The sequence below is a fragment of the Ranitomeya variabilis genome, chromosome 1, assembly GCF_051348905.1.
Source record: "Ranitomeya variabilis isolate aRanVar5 chromosome 1, aRanVar5.hap1, whole genome shotgun sequence".
In the NCBI taxonomy this organism is placed as follows: Eukaryota; Metazoa; Chordata; class Amphibia; order Anura; family Dendrobatidae; genus Ranitomeya; species Ranitomeya variabilis.
Genome location: NC_135232.1, coordinates 644,018,289 through 644,036,303, shown reverse-complemented (window position 1 = coordinate 644,036,303; position 18,015 = coordinate 644,018,289). Strand labels below are relative to the sequence as shown.

Genomic DNA, 18,015 nt, shown 5'->3' with positions numbered 1-18,015 from the left:
ATTGCGTATTAATAAATAACACCATGTTCAGTGGCATTTTTCATTTCTTAAACTTAGAGACTCCAAAAAAAACCCCAATGATCCTTGTAGAGAAAAATGTGCTCTTTCTAATGATATCAGAATTAATATATTTTAGGGGTACCCTTTTTGAGAAATTTGACCTAAAAATAGGTAAAAATAGTTTTTTTTACGTTTTTCATCATATGTGGGTGTGAATATTTCCACAAATACATATGCTTTGACTGTGATATTGCAGCAATGCAAAGTCATGTAGATGTTTGGTGTACAGGGCAAAGCACCAGTTACTATTGGTTTTTGGTCTTGAGTTATATATGGGCAAAGTTTGGCATAAATTTTATGCGATGCGTTTTTCAAGCTACTTTGACACAAAATTGCAGCCGAAATATTGTTTTGTCATAGCCGGTAATAATTTTATCGTGTTTAGCAGCAAAAGTTGAGCTAGTATGCCAAATTTCAGCATCATAGCCAGTATAGAACTCTAATGGCTATGTGCCAAAGTTTGCAAAATCCTCTTAGCTGAAGCCGCAGGCTTGGTGGAACCTCCAGTGAAATGTCAACAGTGCCCAATGTATTTGAGATCTGGCCCTAAAAATTTACAGAACCTCCTTTTCAAACATACATGTACATCATTATAAATTTTCAGCAAAATTGGAGAAGGTCGAGTGGGGACGATTTTTAAAACTGGTCCACTTGACATGGAATGACCCCATAGGGTCCTTAAGGGTCCCCATATCTTCAAAGGGTAACGCAAATTTTTTTAAAGGCCTTCGCAATAGCGACATCTATTTTTGGCGCTTTTCCCCAAGAAGCACATGCAGGGTCGTCAAACGGATATTTCCATTTTGGAGCTAGGAGGACTTTTTTGTCTGGCCTTTTCCATTCCTTTTTTATTAGGGTCTGTATTTTCTCGTTTAACGGGAATGCCCGACGCTTCCTCTGCTCTAATCCGCTGAACATAAGGTATTCTGCCGTTTTTTTAGACAGAGTCTCTGCCAGCCCCATGGTTGTTCTAACCGCTTTTATCAACGCATCTGTTTCCTCTATAGGAAAACAGTTACGACCACTTTCTGATGATGTGGAGGATGATTAAGAGGACAGGGAACTATTCGAGCTATATTGGATACTGTGTTCCTCACTAGAACTGGAATCCGGGGATTTACGTCTGGACTTGTGTTTTCTTTTAAGACTTTTTATGTTTTTTAATGCATCTTCCACCTGAGATTTAATCAGTTCCGTAAGGTCAGATGCGAATCTTGGGGATTCTTCACTTAAAGTTTTCTCTATGCAGATCGCACAGTTTTTTCACCCATGTAGCAGGTAGATCTGCAGAGCAGATTGCACACACTTTGTGTTTAGTTTTTTCCGTACATTTCTTTCCCTAAGAGGTACAATAAAACCCTATTAGAATATGTACATTCACAAAGGTCACTTACCCTCCTAATATGAGGGAGATACAGGTTCAGGTCTTGGAATTGCATCCTCGACTTGAACCGTTGCCTTCCTTCTGGATCCACTGGAGCCTCTGTTACGTTGGGATCCTGAGCTGTGGCGCTGAGTAGGCTGCTGCTGCTGACGCCGTTGCGGGTTATGCTGCAGGCGTCTCTTCGGTGGGGATTGCAGAACTTCTTCTGCGGGTTGCTCTGTTCCACTCATTGTGAATTGCTGAGCAGCGGTTCAGGCTGCTCTGCTGTTTAAATTTCCCGCCCACAGCACCATTAACTTCCAGTTTCGGAGGTGCTCAGCGCTGAGCCGGAAGTGACCCGCCGCGCCTGCGCACTCATCTTGCGGCCAGTCTCGCGCGCGCACCCATGCAGGCAGCCGGCTCCCAGGAGTATCGGAAGCGCCACCGCACTCACTAGCGGTGATTCCTGTCGGTGACAGCCGCCACTCTCCCCCAGGGCCTCAGACCAGCGGTAATTAACCAGGTAACTGTCGCTACCTATTACCGGTGATTTGGAGAAGGGAAGAGGCAGACTGGATTCCTCTTCACTGCCTCTTCCCTGCACACACGGATTTGTGCCTTCAGGGACGAAAATTCCACCTTGACCGCAGCAGGGCCCTCCGCTGCTTGTAATCGGCCAGATGGTCCCCGGCATCCCGCGACGAAGGTATGTCACCTGGAGGTTCCCCATCAGGGACAGGAAACCGAACTGAGGTGGAAGAGAGGTCCCGCCTTTTTAACCTATGGGTTTCATGTTCCTGAGGGCGGATCCCTCTCTCTCCGTGGTGCCGTCATGCGGTAAGCGAAAAAGGGTGGCTACATTTCTAGGGTAAAGTAAAAGGGGTTGTCCACTCCTTTTTAAGTAGCTAGTGTGTCCCTCAAAAATAAAAAGATGTATACTTAACTCCCAGACCGACGCAGCTCCTGCAATATCTGCTTGGTGAATTACAACGATAAAGTCTGCTCTGATGGAAAAGTGAAAGCTGCTGCTGATTAGTAGACTGATTAAGTCACGTGACCACTGCAACCAATCTCACATGATCGGGAATCACAGTGCCAGTCCAAGTAGTGAAATAAATTATAAATATATAAGACGACTACCCCTTTTAGAGACAGACTTAACACCTAAAAGCGTAGTGCCTCACATACGATCACATAGTGATCCCTTCACTACAAGCATGAAACCCATAGAGGACTATGAAGGTATAGTATGTAGAAAGATGAAAATTTTTTTTAAATAAACAATTAACGTATACAAAAAATATCTGTAGATAGAAACTTATACAAAAGTACATACAATACTGTGCCACATAAAAAAGGGGGGACTGGCTGTAAGTCTGGAAAAACCCCAATAGGACCACCCATACAGCAGTGTCTATTATTAATGTTAGAATGACAAGAAAGGCCACTAGGGGAACACAAATAGTATCACAATTTGAAACCACTATCTAAGTTTAATAGTGGCTATTCTGACACTGTGCTTGTAACAATAACACCAATATTGCTGATATGGACAAGTCCATATATCCAAAGCTACTTGCATGTGTGCCAATATAGCTTGACCTAAAGCTTGAAACAAGTATACTATCTGCCAAGCAACGATACAGCAGTCAAAAAGCTATTATAGGTAAATTTTAAACATACCAGGAGTCATTGTACAGCCTGGATAGTGGTCCTATAGTGCTCCTCGACGCACGTTTCCTGTGAGCCACTTCTCCTTTGAAAAGACCCTGAAAAGTAGCACTAACAAAAAAGGCCAACATCTCTGGAACCGTATGGTGGATTTTAAAGAAAAAAAACACACAAAAAAACAGTGGCAATTAAATAAGAGTAAAACCTGGACACTTGACCCGATGATATGTCCTTTTAATAGAGTGTCCCCACACCTATAATATACCGGTACTTGCCAGAACATTTTATAGTTTGCACATCACCAGCACTGTACTGTACTGTGGGGTTTTGTAGGTTCTCTTTTTTGCTTAGTCCTCCCAAAAGGTGATAAATAAAATCCAAATTATTACAGTGCCAAACCAGAACACATTATCCTGTTAATTTACTTTTATTGCCTACTGGATTCAGTTTTGTGAAGTCAGGAGTAACGTAAGAAAAGCAAATAAAAGCAATAAAATATTTATTACAGAGAAGAAGCAGCACATGATTAATATTTCTGCCAGAGGAGAAATGTGCTCACGGGGAGGAACATCTTGGAAGCAGTTATAAGACAATATTAATATAAGCACCGTGCTCTGCAAGCCTGAAAACAATGGAGTCCCGTAAAGCACTCAGCCAAATCAAGAATATTTAGCTTAACAAAATGTTAGTGACGTGCGTACAGCTCTATGCAGTAACCAAAGAGAATGGCGCTAGGAAATGGTGAAGACATTGACCAGGTACTGGCGGTGGCTTCACAGAGCCCACCTATTTATCAGGCACAATACCTTTTTAGCACCCTTCCAGTTCCAGTGCAAATGACACCCTTTACACAACCAAAAAGTGTCCAAGGGGTGTAATTAAGGAGTGTAACTAGAGGGGTTAAAAGTCATTTCCTTGACAATGTCGTATGTCCATACACAGTCATCAGCAACTGGACAATGCAGGACTTGGTAGGAAGCTGGCAACACCCATTTGCCAATTTATTATTAGACATTTCCAATAGGGACAACAGAATAAATTCTAAGATGTGATGCTTTAGAATTGTTCTATTTTGGTGAACACAAGTATAATTAACCTCATTCTCACCTGGTACATACTATGCAGGGTGGGAGCTCAAGAGCTTAGCCCACACCTGCCATCAGCAGCAATAGGAGCCACCTCCAATCGCTGCCATTTTAATGCAGTTTTCAATCTGACAGCAGCAGCTAAATGGTTGCAGGGTACTATGTTATATTGGTAGCCGGGGACTACTGACAGCCCTCTGTCACTTTTCTACTCCCATGAAGCCAAGCTTGCGACTGGCCTTCACATACCAAAGTATTGCAGTACATGGTAAAAGCAACAAAATCATCTTAGGTTTAAGTTCCTCAGAGACTCAAAATGATATATTACACCGTATGTTTTACACAAATTATATTAGTGATAAAATTTAAATTAAAAGATATACCGTATTTTCCGGCGTATAAGATTTATTTTTAACCCCTGAAAATCTTCTCAAAAGTCAGGGATCGTCTTATACGCCGGGTACGGCGTGTGCAAGGAGCGGTCCTGGATGGTTCCCAGGGTCTGGAGGAGAGGAGACTCTCCTTCAGGCCCTGGGATCCATATTAATGTAAAAAAAATATATATGTATATACTTACCTTCCGACGGCCCCCGGCTCTCAGCGGTGCAAGCGGACCACACACGCCATATAAGACAAAACCCGGCTTATAAGATTACCCCTGTCTTATACGGCGAGTATATCCCAAACTCCATATTTTATATGGAAAAGTTGGGGGTCGTCTTATATACCAGAAAATACGGTAAACGTTTGTCATTACCACATCCGGAAACATTTTATCTATGAAAATATTACATTAGCCTGAGCAGTAATTCAGCATAAATTAGAAAATAAAAATGAAAACAAATGAATTGGTGTTTTTCTGTCATCTCGCATCCAAAGAATACAGAATGAAACAAGTGATTAAAAATTTGTACGTACTAAAAAAATAGTTCCAATATAAAGTCGCCTGCAAAACAAATCCTTACATAGCTCCATAGAAAGAAAAAAGTTGCCTGTCTTATGGCCAGAGAATTTTTTTTCTTTCTTTGCATATTGTTTTGAATTTTTTAGGCCACTATTTAAAAAAAAAAAAAAAATTGAATTAGACTTACCATTAATTTGGTTTCTAGGAACCTTCCACGACGGCATATGGAGGTTGCCTCTTTGCCCTGATGGGGAACAAGAAACACAGAGGTTAAAAGGCCCTCTGACTTATAAGTTAAAACCATAGCACCGGTTTACCTTCTGAATCCCAGATTTTTATCCAGGAATATAGGGAGGGAATTAGTGCCGTCGTGGAAGGTTCCTAGAAATCGAATTACTGATAAGTCTAATTTTATTTTCTCTAGTCCCCTTCACCGACGGCATACGGAGGAATACCAACTAATTTGGTGCTAGGGTGGGAAAATGGCCTGGAGTACTTTCTGGCCAAAGACTAGATCTTTATTGGACTTTACGTCCAATCTATAATTCTTGGAGAAAGTATGTAGTGAAGACCATGTCGCCGCCTTGCAGATGTGGTCTGAGGATGCGCCTGCTCTTTATGCCCAGGAGACTCATGTGGATCTGGTTGAGTGGGCCTTGACCCCCGCTGGGGGTGATTTATTTTGAGCGAGATATGCTTCTGTTATAGCTCTTTTTATTCAATTAGAGATACTGCTTTTTGCCACCCTTTTCCCCTTATTTTGACCAGTCAGATGGACAAACAGATTCTGACCAATTCTGCAAGACCTGGTTTGCTCTAAGTAATGTAGAACAATACGTCGGACATCGAGAGTGTGGAATTTTTCCTCTTTCGAGTTTGCTGGATTTTGACAAAAGGATGGTAGGACGATTTCCTGGGAACGGTGAAATTCAGAGACTACCTTTGGAAGAAAAGAAGGGTCGAGCCGAAGGACTATGGAGTCGTCTCTAATTGACAAATAGGACTCCCTCGTTGATAGGGCTTGTAGTTCTCCTACTCTCCTTGCCTTGGTTATAGCCACCAAGAAAACCATTTTGTAAGTAAGGTTTTGAGGAGAACAGGAAGACAAAGGATCAAATGGTGGACCTGTGAGCCCTTGTAGCACTAAGTTAAGATCCCATGGAGGGAACTACCAACTGTCTTTTAGGGTTCATTCTGAGGGCCGATGTCATGAACCTCTTGATCCACCGATAGCCTGCTAGTTCCTGGTCAAAAACAGAACTGAGAGCGGAAACCTGGACCTTTAAGGTGCTAGGCCTAAGGCCGATCTCTAAGCCCTTTTGTAGAAAATATAAGATTTGTGACATATTTGGGCTAAGAGGATCCAGTAGATTAGGGAGGCAGAAGGATGAAAACTTCTTCCAGACCTTATTGCAGATAGTCTTTCTGGATCTTTGTAGGGTAGTAATTACTGGGTCTGACAACCCTTTGGCTCTCAGCACCTGGACCTCAGTAACCATGCCGCTAGGTTCCACTTCTGAGGATTCAAGTGATGAATGGGCCCCTGTAAGAGGAGGTAGTTTTCTACTGGAAACTGGACCAGGCCGTCTACTTTCGGATCGATAATCAGGTTGAACCAACTTCTTTTGGGCCACACTGGGGCTACCAAGATAGTTGGGGTTCGTTCTTCTCGGATTTTCCATAAAACCTTCGCCAAAATCGGAATTGGTGGGAACACATAGGCCAAGTGAAAGTCCCACTTTTGGACTAGAGCATCTACTCCCCTGGAATTGTCCCTGGGGTTTAGGGAGAAGGCGGCTTTGACCAGCGTGTTTTGGCAAGATGCAAAAAGATCGATTTCTGGTAGACCCCACCCATCTACAAGTATTTTGAAGCTCCGACTGTTCAAGCTCCATTCCCCCCGGCTGCATGTCTTGGCGACTCAGATAGTCTGCCTGGGTGTTGGAAGAGCCTTTCAAATGGACTGTTGTCAGCGACAGTAGGTGTTTATCAGCCCAGGAGAATATTTGAGCGGAGATACTTGTTAGGTTGTTGAACCTTGTACTGCATTGATGCTTGATATGAGCAACTGCAGTCATGTTGTCCGAATATATTCGGATGTGTTGTCGAGTGATCTGGTGACTTGCTGGCAGAAGGGCTTCCTCTACAGTTTTCAACTCTCTGAAATTGGACGACTTCCCGCTCGTTGTCTGGTCCCAGAGTCCTTGGAATGGGATATTGTGATTGTAGTTAGAAGGACCCAAGTGCAGCTCACACCCCTGTGGAGGTTTTTTGAATTTATCCACAATGCCAGGGAGGCTCTTTCTTGACCAGGCGTGTGTAGCCTTCTGTTTAGAGCACTGGGAAGGCCGTTCCAGTTTCCTAAAATATGAGCTTGGAGGACTCTGGAGTGAGCCTGAGCCCAGGGTACCGATTGGATGCAGGCTATCATGGAGCCCAAGACTGACATGCCTTCTCAGAGTGTAGGGGACCTCATGTCTCTGAACCTCTTGACCTTTGTTATTAGGGTTAGACGGTGGTCTTCTGGAAGGAAAGACATTTGTTTTGCAGAGTTCAGGAGTACTCCCAGGAATTTCCTGGTTTTGGAGGGCCGTAGCTGAGACTTTCGGGTTCGGGATCCACCTCAGAGATGTTAAAATATCGACAGTCTTTGATACAGGAGACCGTCTTGGTGAAGGCTACTATCAGCAATTCGTTTAGGTAAGGCACTATACAGTTGCCTTGACTCCGGATAAAGGACACTACTTCTGCCATTATCTTGGAGAAGACTCATGGCACTGAGGAGATGCCAAACGGAAGGACGTTGAACTGATAGTGTTCCACCTGCCGACCTCCCTGTACCACAAACCTGAGATATTTTCTGTGTCTCGGGTGGAATGGAATATGGAAGTAGGCGTCTTAAGTCGATGGTCAACAAATAAAAAGTGAGGCCCGATCAAAGGAATGGCTGATCTTATAGATTCCATCTTGAATATGCGGATCTTACTTGTTATTGTTATTATTATTATTATTATACATTTACTATAGCGCCATTTATTCCATGGCACTTTACATGTGAAAAGGGGGCAAATATAGACATACAATAAACATGAGCAAAAAAACAAGGCACTAACAGGTACAGAAGGAGAGAGGACCCTGCCCGCGAGGGTTCACAGTCTGCAGGGGATGGGCGAGGATACACTAGGAGAGGGTAGAGGTGGTTGTGAGGTGGTTCAGTAGGTTGAGGCTCACTGCAGGCTTTTTGAAAGAGGTGAGTCTTCAGGTTGTTTTTTGAAGGTTTCTATGGTAGGCGAGAGCCTGATTTGTTGGAGTAGAGAGTTCCAGAGTATGGGGGAAGCACGGGAGAAGTCTTGGATGCGGTTGTTGGAAGAGGAGATGAGAGGGGAGTAGAGAAGGAGCTCTTGAGAGGATCGAAGGTTGTGTGTAGGTAAGTACCGGGAGACCATGTCACAGATGTATGGAGGAGACAGGTTGTGGATGGCTTTGAATGTCATAGAAAGGGTTTTGAAGTGGAGTCTCTGGACGATAGGAAGCCAGTGAAGGGCTTGGCATAGGGGAGAGGCTGGGGAATAGCGGGGAGACAGGTAGATTAGTCGGGCAGCAGAGTGTAGGATGGACTGGAGTGGTGCCAGAGTGCTAGAGGGGAGGCCAGAGTAGGAGGTTGCAGTAGTCAAGGCAGGAGATAAGGGCGTGCACTAGTGTTTTTGTGGTTTCGTGGACAAGGAATGCATGGATCCGGGAAATATTTTTGAGTTTGAGATGGCAGGAGGAGGCAAGGGCTTAGATATGTGGCTTGAAAGAGGGCAGAGTCGAGGATCACCCGAAGGCACAGAGCATGTAGGACTGGGGAAAGTGAGCAGCCAGTGATATTGATGGATAGGTCTGGTGGAGGGGTAGAGTGAGATGGGGGAAAGATGATGAATTCTGTTTTGTCCACGTTCAGTTTTACAAAGCGAGCAGAAAAGAAGGCCAAGATAGACACACAGTGTGGGATTTTGGTGAGTAAGGAGATGAGGTCAGGTCCGCATAGGTAGGTCTGCGTGTCATCGGCGTAGAGATGATACTGCATACCATGGGATTCTATGAGCTGTCCCAGGCCGAAGGTGTAGATGGAGAAGAGTAGGGGTCCTAGAACAGAGCCTTGAGGAACACCGACAGACAAGGGGCAAAGCGAGGAGGTGGTGTGGAAGACATTGAATGTTCGGTCTGTTAGATATGACAAGATCCAGGATAGGGCCAAGACTGTGATGCCAAGAGATGAGAGGATCTGTAGCAGAAGGGAGTGGTCCACAGTGTCAAAGGCAGAAGACAGGTCCAGGAGAAGGAGGACAGTAGTGTTGCTTACTCTTGGCAGTTAGTAGGTCATTGGTGACTTTAGTTAGGGCACTTTCAGTTGAGTGATGGGGTCAGAAGCCAGATTGTAACCGGTCAAAGAGGGAGCAGGAGGAGAGTGGGAGGACAGTTCAAGATGGACATGCTGTTCCAGTAGTTTTGAGGCATAAGGGAGAAGAGATAATGGGTGATAGCTAGAGACAGAGGATGGGTCGAGGGAGGGCTTTTTGAGGATGGGTGTGATCTTGGCATGATTGAAGGATGAGGGGAAGACACCTGTTGTGAGTGAGAGGTTGAAGAGGTGTGTTAGGGTTGGGATGAAGACCGTGGTAAGGTTAGAGATGAGGTGGGACGGGAGCGGGTAAAGCTTGCAAGTGGTGAGGTGTGATCTTGACAGGAGGGTGGAGAGCTGATCTTCTGTCATGGTGAAGAAGCTGGTTTTGGAGGAACACGGTTGAGCAGCTAAGAGGAGCATTGGGCACTGTGGGCCAAAGCTTCATCTGATCGTATCGATCTTCTGTTTAAAGAAAGAGGCAAAGTCTTCAGCAGAAATGAGAGGGGAGGGAGGAGGTGCAGGGGGATGGAGTAGCAAATTGAAAGTGTTGAAAAGCTGTTTAGGTTGTGAGACAGGGTGGATGTGAGAGATGAGAAGTTTGTTTTGCGGCAGAGAGCGTGGACTTGAAGCTGGCGAGGGACTGCTTGTATGCAGTAAAGTGGTCGGCAGAGCAGGATCGCTTCCATCTCCGCTCAGCGACCCTGAAAGCCCGTCTCAGTTCTTTGGTCAGGCTGGTCAGCCAGGGCTGCCTGTTGATTGTACGAGTTTTGCCATGCATGAGCGGGGCGGCCAAATCGAGTGTTGCTGTTATTGTGGTGTTATAAAAAGTGGCAGCAGCATCTGTGTCATGAAGGGAAGCTATGTCTAAGAGGGAGAAGGGACTCGGTGATTGTAAATTGAGGTGTATGAGATTTCTGCGAGGGTGAGACATTGTGTAGTGGGGGTTGCACACTAGGAGAGGAGAGGGAAGAGAATGTTAGTAGGTTGTGATGAGACAGGGGGAAGGGTGAGTTAGTGGGATTAGTAAGGGAGCAGAGGCGGGTGAAGATGAGGTCCAGCGTGTAGCCATCTTTGTGAGTGGCCTCAGAGGACCATTGACCGAGGCCAAAAGAGGCAGTGAGTGATAAAAGTTTAGAGGCAGCTGAGGTGGAAGTATCAATGGGGATATTGAAGTCACCCATGATGATAGTGGGGATGTCAGCAGAGAGGAAATGAAGTAGCCAGGTGGTGAAGTGGTCGAGAAAGGTGGAGATGGCTAGTTCTGGGGGGCAGTAGATGACAGTCAGCTGGAGGGGTAATAGATGCAGATGGAGTGCACCTTAAACAAGGGAAGAGTAGCGGAGAGTGGTAGCGGGATTGGAGTAAAGGAGCAGGTGTCGGACAGGAGCAAGCCAACTCCACCACCACATTTGTTACTGGGGCGAGGGGTGTGAGAGGTGGAATCCACCATAGGAAAGCGCAGCTGGAGAGGTTGAGCCAGAGGGGGTGAGCCATATTTCAGTGATGCCAAGGAAGAGTTTTTTGGTGATGATGAGGTCATGGATAAATGGCAGTTTGTTGCAGACAGAGAGTGCGTTCCATAGTGCTCCAGGTAGGGGTACAGGGGAAGTGGGGCCTGGATGAATGGGTATGAGGTTATTATGATTGGGAAAACGTGTAGAGGATCGTGGCAGGGATTTAGAAATGAGTGTGGGGATGTGTTGAGGAGGACCAGGATTTGGGGATACATCACCAGCGATGAGTAGCAGACCGAGCATTAGAAGGTGGGAGCAGGATAAGACATGATGTGGCCGTGTGTGTCTGGAGAAAAAGGATTGTATGTGGAGGAACAGCTCTGAGGAGAAGGTGAGATGGCTGGGGAGTATGGAGGGAGAAATGAGTTAGTTCTTAACTAGGTGGAGGAATTGCAGGAGATTGTAAGAAGGAAAGTAGTATGGGGTGAAAGAGAAAAGAAACCAAAACACTGCGGTGGTTTGATATTCTGTTACCTTCCAGTCAATTCCAGTCCAATTAAGTCCAATTCAAAGTAATTAGAAATATGTAATTTGAAAGAGCCATAATTTGGAACATGGTGTATTACACAGACGTCCATTTTCCTGAATAACCATAATTTCGTACATTTCACCTTCATTAACCACTGCAGGGAAATGTCAGCTGTTTGCTGGGGAAAGATAAAGGGGCTGCATTCTGAAAGGTGTAGTCTACGATGGCACAGAAAATCCCACCTTGTAAATTCGCTATTTATATCTCCGAGAATCTTCATAAGCTCCGGCGGTACACAAGTCAGCTTGGCATCTTCTTGAGGTGTATTGTACTTTTCTCCGCTAGGTTCATGTGGTTGCAATAAATAAACTGTGGTTCCTTCTCTGACCCAGATGTTCTCCTGTTGATGTTGTATTGCTCGCAGATGTCAGATGCCAATGCCAAGCTGAGATCCTACAAGGCTGTCCAGTTTTTGACAGAAATCCGGAGTAAGATGCACAGATGCAGGTGAGCTGGTAATTATACAGGAACGCCGTATACTTCACAAGACTAAGGCTTTCCTCCACTCTGTTACTGAATGACTGGATCTTCAGATACGTCATATTATCCAATGGGAAAAAACTAATGCCGCTAAACACATCGAGCAGGTCACAAGACTGCAAGTGTAGTGTCTGTAAATACCGGAGAAAGAATTTCTCCAGCTGGTCCTTCAGCAGTGTAACTCCACCAGTGTCCATAGCTTTGTTAAAGGTGCCATTAAATAACTGATGATGATCCACCGCATGCACATGTTGGTTCAGTCCCTTCAGATTTATTATGATACGGGCCTCGCTTGAGGGTTTGGCTACCAGAAACAGTCGAGAGTAATAGCCCAGACCCCATTCCAACTCTGAAACTTGGGAGATCACGTTTGATCTTGCCAGGTCTCCGAGACCTACTAGCAGTGCTGTTTGATCTCTTGGGGTTGGAAGGGAGGTGACCTTCAGACCCCATGGAGGGGAGGAAATTAACTCTATTAATAGGTCCCCCCTTGACGACATTGAGGACCCAGAGACAATTGGTGATATTCTGCCACTGATGTACATATCTTGAGAGTCTCCCCCCACTGTTTCTCTTGTTGGGACTGCTGTTTTGGGGGATGAGAATATTCCTCCCTCCACCTTTTGCATAGCTCTACCTCCCGGTCTTGCTCTTCCCCCTATGGGAGGTTTGAGGCTGTGAGGCACGAAACAAATGTTTTTTTAGAGGGTTTTTGTTCCGGGAGGGCTTTTTTTTTTTTTTTTTTTTATCTGTGGCCTTTTCTAGGATCTCGTCAAGGGAAGGCCCAAAGACATATTCTCCTTTAAAGGGTATGGCACAGAACTTGGTCTTGGATGTGATGTCACCAGACTACATATTGAGCCAGAGCGCTCTCCTAGCCGAGTTGAATTGCACAAGTAACCTGGCAGCAACTCTGATGGATTCCATGGAGGCGTCTGCTAAAAACCCAGTAGCCCTGAGAAGGCTAGGCAATGAGTCTAGCAGTTCACCCCTGGAGGTACCCTGGGATAGACGAGTTTCCAGTTCCTCTAACCAGCGAGAGAGGGCTCTAGCTACGCAGGCGGAAACAATGTTAGCCTTTAAGGCAACCGTAGATGTCTCCCAGGACTTCAAGAGACTTTCTACTTTTCTGTCCATTGGATCCTTCAATAGCTTAGAATCTTCAAATGGGAGTGCGGTTCTTTTCGCAACCCTTGCAACCTGTACGTCGACTTTGGCAATGTCCCATCTGACAGAATCACTTTCTATGGGGAATCTGTGTTTCATCTCTGAGGGGGTGCGAGGCGTTTCTCCAGCAGTTCCCACTCTTGAGAAATCATGTCAAGTATATTAGCATACACCGGGAACCCTACACGTTTTCCCGTTTTTAACCCACCAAACATCTGGTCCTGAATGGACTGAGGGTCCGATTCCTCTTCTAGCCCCATAGTGCTGCGTACTGCAGATACCAAGATATTTTCTGGTTTCAAAGGCCTTGGGTGAAACGGGATCTTCCCGTCTACCAGAGGACGATGCATAGGATAGGTCTGATTCAGAGTCCTCAACCTGTATTTTCCTTTTCTTCCCTGGAGAAGGTGGTGGGGGTGGACGGGTAAAAGCCGCCAGGGAAGACTGCACCTCCTGCTTGACTAGCGAGCGGATCTTTTTCAAAATGGATGGTTGCTCTGCTCTGACTATTTTGTCAATACATGACTGGCAGAGCTTTTTATCCCATAGTGAGGGTAGCTTTATATTACAAATGGCGCACTTTTTCTTAATAGTGGTTTTGGGGGTAGACTTGTCTCCCTGGAACGAGAGGGAGAGAGGTGTCAGACAAAAAGGACCCCCTAAATTATCTACCTGAGAACCCCCATCCCTGCATACACTTACTGTGGCAGGGGCAGCGCTGGGCTCTGCAGAAGCAGGGCATGGATTGCCTTCCATACTGAAAGATAGTCTTACCTCTGTGGTAACGTCAGGCAGGTTTTATGGTGATCGGTAGCCAGCCCCTGCCCCCAGCGTAGATAAGTTTTCCCCCTCCTGGGTCCATGTGCAGGTGATGCGGCGTCCACAAGCACCAGGCGCCGCCGGAAGTTCAGATGCACTCCAATGGAACGCAAAGTCCCGGAAGTGACACGCGCTGACACCACTTCCGGGACGCCGGCTGCGCGTATGGAGGAGGAGAAGACCAGGGAGCTCCGGGAGGCCCCCGGTCGGGATCATTGGCCTGCTTTGCCCTCTTGGGGGCGCGGGAAGGCCAGGAAGGGGTCCCAAGGTCACCATAATGGGGGACGAAGGGAGCAGCCAGGAGGAGGCGAAGAGCGACCACATGCTGCCCGGCAATACAGGCTCTGCAGTCGCCAGCCACCACAGCACACGGAACCTCTCCCTGCCCCATGGGGAACAGGAAAGACACTGACGTGGGAGGGCCTTTTAACCTCTCTATGTTTCTTGTTCCCCATCAGGGCAAAGAGGCAACCTCCATATGTCATAGTGGAAGGTGACTACAGAAAAAAAAAAAGTTAGCCAGAGAAGGTTAACTAAAACACAAAGGCAGACAAACCGACAAGTCCTTGTCAAAGATTAATTATACACAATTAAAAAAAAACAAAAAAAAACTACACACTACACAACGACATTAGAGAAATCGGAACATACTGCACCACTAATAAGTGCACAATCACATGTGTATTGGTACAGAGTCACTGGAGCCGATCAGTAAATATAGCAAAGTGAAAAGCCAGCCTTTCCCCGAGCGAGTGATGACACCACGCTCAATAACAGCTTACAGAGGCTGAATTCCTCCGCTATCAGCAGAGCTCGTCTGACAGACAAACCCACTAAAGTGGAGAACAAGAGCCCAGCACTGGTAGGAAACATAATACATTATTTAGCTGGAAACAAAACAGAATGTTACCTCTTCTAGGCCAAATACAAAAGGGAAAAAAACAGAAACCACCTAATGAGAACAGCTTTTTGGAGATCTCTCAAGCTGCGGTGCGGGGAGTCAGTAGAGTTATATAGCTCGGGCTGTCTAGATAACACAAAAACTTTACACCATTGATTTTCCATTTACCCTGTAATAGTGGAACTACAGGAGTGCTGACAGGTGAATGCTGCTAAAACAGTATTTTGTGACTCAGCTTATCAGTCCAGATAAATCCCAATGATGAAGAGATAATGGAAATGCCGCAATGGGGGGAGCGGGGATGTTGACGCTGTCCTCAGCGAAATTAAGGTAATTTAGATAAGTAGAGGGGGCAGTGGAGAAATCGCCCCCTACCTCACCACAATTTTTGCTGTCTAAATCATACAAGACCCTTGAAAAATAAAGTAAAATAAAATACAGTGGCATACTCCTTAAATGCCATAATATATATTTTCCCCCTAGAACTATTGCGTTGACGAGTGAACATGTCCATCGCAACATCTTACCTAACCAACCACCATAGAGATCATCATCTAATGTGCATGGAAGGCCTCCTGACAGATCTTTCAGATCACGGGGAGATAAGCCGTGGACAGAGCAGTCTGGCAGCGGCTTTTTCCTCTCTCCGCATTGAAGATACATGACGTTTAGCATAGCCGACTGGTCACACGAGTGGCGTAATCAGGGAAGGGAAATGCCGGCTGAACATGTGTTGTGAAGACATTGGTCTTAGGTGTATTGGGTGCATCAGACTCAGCTGATTGCCATTTACATGTTCATTTCTAAGATTCTCTACCCATTGAGAAAATCTGCGAGTGTCTCAGGCATGCTCATATTTGCATGTACAGATGATGGTCAGAACTTTCTGATTTTAGGTCATTCTCATTTTATATTAAAAAAACAAAATCCATGTAAAGTGTCCAACATGTAAATAAATTCCTTTGCTGCCTGCATTGCTTCTGGACCCAATAATCTGAGCGCAGGATGTAGGGGGATTAAAAACTGATTCTAGTGATTTGTCCCTTATTGGGCAGCTTGTTGATGTCTCAATAAAATCAGTGTTTTATCAGCAAGAGATTAGCACTACAGGACTATGTTTTTCCCGTCAGGTCATCTCCCTGCTCTGTGTAACCCCGCCCCATCACTGATTGGCTGCTTTCTGTTTACACTGTGTGTAGGCAGAAAGCTGCCAATCAGGGGTGTGAGCGGGGTTATACAGAGCTCATCATTCAGAGAACTGATCGCTTTAGTTTTTATAAAATCTCTGGTTTCTCTGCTTCAGATCAATCAGCTTTGTAGTAGCACATCGCTGGAATCAAGCTCTCTGCTCCTACGTCAAATTACAAAAGCAAAAACCTAGCAACATGCTCTTTAGGCTATGTTCACACGTTACAATTTTGATGCGTTTTCCCCAGCAGGCAAAACCTGCTGTCTTGGCAGTAAAGAAGCTGCTTACAAAAAGCAGGTTTTGCTGCGTTTTTTGTTGTCTCTTGTGCATGCTGATAAAGTTCAGTGCCGCCTCCCCCCCCCCCCCAAAAAAAAAAAATCATGATGCAACTTCCTTAAGGTTTTAGCACCAAAACGCAGCAAAGTAGATACCTGCTTTTTGCACTTACTCATTACTTTCTATGGGTGAAAAACTGCTGAAAGAAGCGACATGCTGCAGTTTGCAACAGTTTTCCAAATCAGTCAGCAAAAAAAAAAAAAAAGTGCGAAAGAGTTCTGAAATCGCATAGCTTTTGCTGGTACTGTACTGGTAAAGTGCAGCATAAAATTTGCATGAAAGAAATGCAGCAAAAACACAATGTGTGAACATAGACAAACTAGAAAGCAACCAAACAACAACAACAACAAAAAAAAAACAAAACACAAATCCCTGATGTGGACCAAGTGCACCCCACCTGCTCCCACTGAGCAGTGCCATCTATTAGGCTATGTGCACACTTTGCGGCGTCCTCTGCGGGTTCTCCCGCAGCGGATTTGATAAATCTGCAGGGAAAAACCGCTGCGGTTATCCCTGCAGATTTATCGCGGTTTGTTTTGCGGTTTCCGCTTCGGATTTACTCCTATACTATTGATGCTGCATATGCAGCAATATGCAGCATCAATAGTAATGTTAAAAATAATAAAAAATGGTTTATACTCACCCTCTGACGTCCCGATCTCCTGGGCGCTGCACGCAGCGGTCCGGTTCCGAAGATGCTGTGCGAGAAGGTCCTTCGTGACGTCACCGTCATGTGACCGCGACGTCACCGTCATGTGACCGCGACGTCACCGTCATGTGACCGCGACGTCACCGTCATGTGACCGCGACGTCACCGTCATGTGACCGCGACGTCACCGTCATGTGACCGCGACGTCACCGTCATGTGACCGCGACGTCACCGTCATGTGACCGCGACGTCACCGTCGGTCCTGCTCGCACAGCAACCCAGCGACCGGACGGCCGCGTGCAGCGCTGAGAGGTGAGTATATCATTTTTTATTTTCTTTCTTTTTTTTTTTTTTTTTTTTTTTTTTACACAAATATGGTTCCCAGGGCCTGGAGGAGAGTCTCCTCTCCTCCACCCCGGGTACCACCCGCACATTATTCGCTTACTTCCCGCATCGTGGGCACAGCCCCATGCGGGAAGTTAGAGGATCAATGCATTCCTATGGGTGCAGAACCGCAGCGATTCTGCACAAAGAAGTGACATGCTGCGGAATGTAAACCGCTGCATTTCTGCGCGGTTTTTCCCGCAGCATGTGCACAGCGGATTGCGGTTTCCATAGGGTTTACATGTAAACGCAATGGAAACTGCAGCGGACCCGCAGCTGCAGAAACGCTGCGGGTCCGCGGTAAAACCCGCAAAGTGTGAACATGGCCTTACTACTCGGCAAGAACATAAAGAACTAAAGTGTAATCTATGATCATGCATAGATTATCAGCTGATGTGAATACAAAGCGTAGAAAGATTTACTTCTATACCTCTGTGGATTGCCTCGTTATCACAGCTTCTCTTATCCTGTAAGGAAGAAAATGGAAAACATTTCAGCAATATATAAAAAGGGAGGTAATAAATACATACATTAGAGTTTATTAACATAACGAAAGATTAAAAAGGTGAACGATACA

General features: G+C 45.6%; 1 protein-coding gene across 12 annotated transcripts in view; it reads right to left on the bottom strand.

Moving 5' to 3' along the window:
• The window catches only part of NUMB (NUMB endocytic adaptor protein), a 138,087-nt gene that overhangs the window by 59,132 nt on the left and 60,940 nt on the right, over window positions 1–18,015 (bottom strand). For 9 of the 12 annotated variants that reach the window (XM_077261658.1, XM_077261606.1, XM_077261639.1 and 6 more), the window contains exon 2: window positions 17,869–17,905. The exons of 2 other annotated variants lie outside the window; for them this stretch is intronic. The gene's annotated coding sequence lies outside the window, so the exon portion shown is untranslated. Of the gene's footprint in view, window positions 1–5,270; window positions 5,288–17,868; window positions 17,906–18,015 lie in introns of those variants that run through there. One more of the 12 variants, XM_077261631.1, reaches the window with a different exon arrangement.